This window comes from Dromiciops gliroides, chromosome 6 (assembly GCF_019393635.1).
Source record: "Dromiciops gliroides isolate mDroGli1 chromosome 6, mDroGli1.pri, whole genome shotgun sequence".
In the NCBI taxonomy this organism is placed as follows: domain Eukaryota; kingdom Metazoa; phylum Chordata; class Mammalia; order Microbiotheria; family Microbiotheriidae; genus Dromiciops; species Dromiciops gliroides.
The window spans coordinates 194,387,238-194,391,334 of NC_057866.1; positions in this window are offsets into that span (position 1 = coordinate 194,387,238).

The following is a 4,097-nucleotide window of genomic DNA, read 5'->3' on the forward strand; positions in this document are numbered from 1 at the left end:
AATAGGGAGAGTCATTGAAAGGAAGAAGCAATTGCCCCCATAATCAGTTCACTGAGGGAGAAGCCCCACCCTTTCACACCCAGTCCCAGACACCACTGCTTCAAAGTTTCTATCAGTAGTCATTTCTCTCTCTCAGGTCCCTTATCCCACTACCCTACTTGTGGCTTACACCTGCCTAGTGTAGACTACTTACTGCCTGGTGTGGTGGGGACATGAAAAGGAAAAATTGGGGTGAATGTTCCATGGGTTCTGTTCCCACTTCAACTGAGTCTGCTCCAAACTTCAGAATTCCCCATTATTTAAATAGTACTGCTGATAAATGGAAATTCGAGCTGTTCTGATAATCCTTTACAAAAATTTAACACAGCTTAAAAACAGAACTGTTTTCATAATACTTTAAATGTTGCCCCTCAATTTAACACTTATTAAACACCTACCATGAGTCAGGCTCTGTGCTGAGAAATAAAAGCAAAAATGTATTAGCCCTTACATTCAAGAAGTTTACAGCCCACACTATAAGATTATTGAGGATATTCATATACATTATCCATAAAGACAAATGTTACTAAAGGAATGAAGAATTCAGCCCAGCACCCATCTATTTGGATAATCAGAATTCTCAGTAAGGCTCATGCCCCGGAGTGGACTATAGCAATTCACATATTGTTTTAGTTTTTAACATAGTAAAAATTATATCTGGTCTCCCCACAAGAACAATCAGGTTTTTATTGAATAAGTCTCTCCAGTTTATTTTCACAAGATACTACAAGTATTTGTCAAAAGAATGCTAGCTCTTTTCTGTGTTTCTATGCACTATGCCAGGGGTTCCTAACCTGGGGGTCCGTGATTTTGATTGAGGGAAAGAAAATCACATCTTTATTTTCATTAGCCTCTAAATTAAATTTAGCATGCCATCCAGTTATTTAAAGACATTATTCTGATAAAAGGCCCAGAGGCTTCACCAAACTGCTAAACAAAAGGGTCCAGGATGCACAAAAATTGGTTAAGAACCCTTCCCTACATACATGAAAAGAATCTGGATAGCTAGTCAAAAAATTATGTTTTACAAATACATTCTTTGGTGAAAATGAAGACTACTTCTATCACACCACATGCCTAGAAAAAAATAGGTGTCACAGCGGAAACTGACTAACTTTAATTGGGAGCTCTGCATCTTTAACATCCCTATCCATTTTATAATTGTGGACATATACTGAGCTGCACAGATCTGCAGTGCTCAGCAAGCTTGATGATGCCAACAGCCAAAGATGATGAGAAGCTGGGCAGAAATTGTCCATCATCATCTACTTCTCACAGCTTTCCAAGATCTTTCTGTACCTACAGGGAAGGAAATTTCATGCACAAGTAGGGATTTAATTGCAGCTATGAATGTGCCCAGAATGCCAGGCTGGCTAGGCCTTTATGGTTTTATAACAACACTGGAGGGTGTTAGAGAATATAAATGTCCATAGTCACCCAGCTGGGAATGGATCCCACTTCAAATTCTGAGTTTCTCAGCCCAGAGAGAGCATTACCTAAAAGGAAAAACAGCAAACAAACAAATGAATGAAGATTCATTATAAATAGTCATTCTGACAGGGTATCCTTGTTTTTATCCAAAGGATTATTAATTACAGTTTAGGAAGTTACTGCTCATATTTTGCCGTGGCCTCGGGAGGCATCACTGTTCATAATCACTGTATGTTTTGCTTGAGTCAGATTCAACAGCCGGGAGTTTTCTGGACATTTTAATTAGCAGCTGACTTCAGGCAGATTTCCAATGTGGTGATGTTATTTAACTCCCACTTAATTTGGAGGACATACACTTCTGTGTGTCTCACACGTCTACTGGATCTCTTCCTGTTTCCATTAATAGGGAGGCATGGTAGGGCTACTGTATTTCAGGGGCTAGGGCCTTTCATGCTGTGTTGGCTGTCTCTCTGCTTGCATCCTGAAGCAGTATAGAGAGTTTCCTCCTTTTCTTATGCATTTACTTATTCTTATTTATCATGTATCCTAACTTTTCCTTTTCCTCTCCCACCTCACCACACATGCTAATTCCCAAAATCTTTGAGGGAGCAGACTGTAGCATTTTAAAATCTCCATTTATCTATCTATCTATCCATTCATTCATTCGTTCATTTGTTTGTCTGTGTATCTGCCTATTCATTTGTACTCTTGTTTGTTTATTTATTTACCCACTCATTTATTTAATGATTTATGTTTATATGTATTTATCTATTCATCTATCTATCCATTTATTTATTCATTTATCTGTCTATCTATTCATTTATTTATTCACTTATCTACTTATTCACTTATTCATTCATTCATTATTTTTGTTTGTTTGCAGGGCAATGAGGGTTAAGTTACTTGCCCAGGGTTACAAAGCTAGTGTCAAGTATCTGAGGCCAGATTTGAACTCAGATTCTCCTGAATCAAGGGCTAGTGCTTTATCCACTGTACCACCTAGCTATCCCCATTCATTCATTCATTCACTCATTCACTCATTCATTCATACATCTATTTATTTATTTATCTATCCATTCATTCATTTATCTGTCATCTATCTATTCATTCATTCATTCCTTCATTCATTTATAGCATTTAAAAAAATGATTTGCAGTTTAAAATTTTCTATTTTTTTAATGAACAAAAATCCATTTTCTCTTCTTCCTGAGGCCCTTCCCCCATATCATATATTTTTGTATCTTATCCATTTCTTAACATAGTACATTCATTCAATTCCATAAATACCATTATCGTCCATTAAGCACCTACTATGTACAAGAAATTGCACTAGGGTTTAGGGATATGAAGACAAAAAATACAAAACAATCCCTGGATCCAGGGAGTTCACATTCTACTAAGGAGATACAACATGAATGTTCATAAGTAATTATAAGATATATATAGATATAGATAGATACATACATACATACAAATCTCAATCCCTTCGCATTTTATATATACATATACCTATATACACACATATATGTATGCACATACACATACACATATACATACATGCACACACATAAATAAATGCAAAGTGATTTCCAAAGGGAGAGAGAACACCTGGGGAACCAAGGAAGGCCTTGCACGGGAGGTGTCAATTGATTTGTCCTTTGAAGGAAGCTGGGGATCCTAAGGGTCAGAACTGAGAAGAGAGCACATTTTGCACACGAGGGGCCACCTGGGTAAAGGTCCAGAGGGGAGCATGCTGTACACAGGGAAAAGCTAGTTTTGGGGCATGGTAGGAGCAATATATCCCAACCCCTGTCCCCCTGCAAATTTGACTTGTTTTCCTCTATAAGGTATTGAAACCATCCCTCAGATGTGATTGGTGCAGAGCATTAAAGGCTCAGGCTGTTGACATCATTCTCCTGACTGCTCAAAAGCCACAGGGAGCTCCAGGTACTCCCAGACACTAGGCTGTCAACCACAATGGACAACTCAGGCAAGGGAGCATCACTCACCTGAAACAACTCAGGGTATCCTCAAAGCATATGCTTGTGGAATAGCCTTCTCTTGCTATGTGTAAGTAAATCTCTTGCTAACAAATACATCTTTTGGTAAAAATGAAGACCACCCCCAGCATACCACATGCCTAGAAAAAAAGGCTATTGTCACAGTAGAAACTGACTAACTTCAGTTGGGAGCTCTTTATCTTTAGTTTTCTTATCCATTTTGTAATTTTGGACATATACCAAGCTGCACAGATCTGCAGTGCTCAGCAAGTAATTGCTATTTTCACTCACTCTGAGCCATCAAAACTCAGAAAATAAGCAAGTGAGGCTTTGGCTGGGACCTGTTATTGGCCAGTCAGTGAGAGCTAAAATGATTTGAGTTTAAAGGCATAGTCAAGTACCTCCATAAATAGCAATTGTGTCTGTTCTAGCCAGAAACTCTGAGGGTCTTTCCCTCCCAGACTGATTCTTTTATGAAGGCAAACAAGGCTATCTTTTGCCTCAGTTCTTACCTAGTCTTTAATTATTGAATGGACATTGCCTCAGAGAAATGGATACCTGAGAAAGACCTTAGCTTAAAAAGGCCAAGGTCTCTCACTGCATGCTGGGCCATTGCCAGTTGTCCTG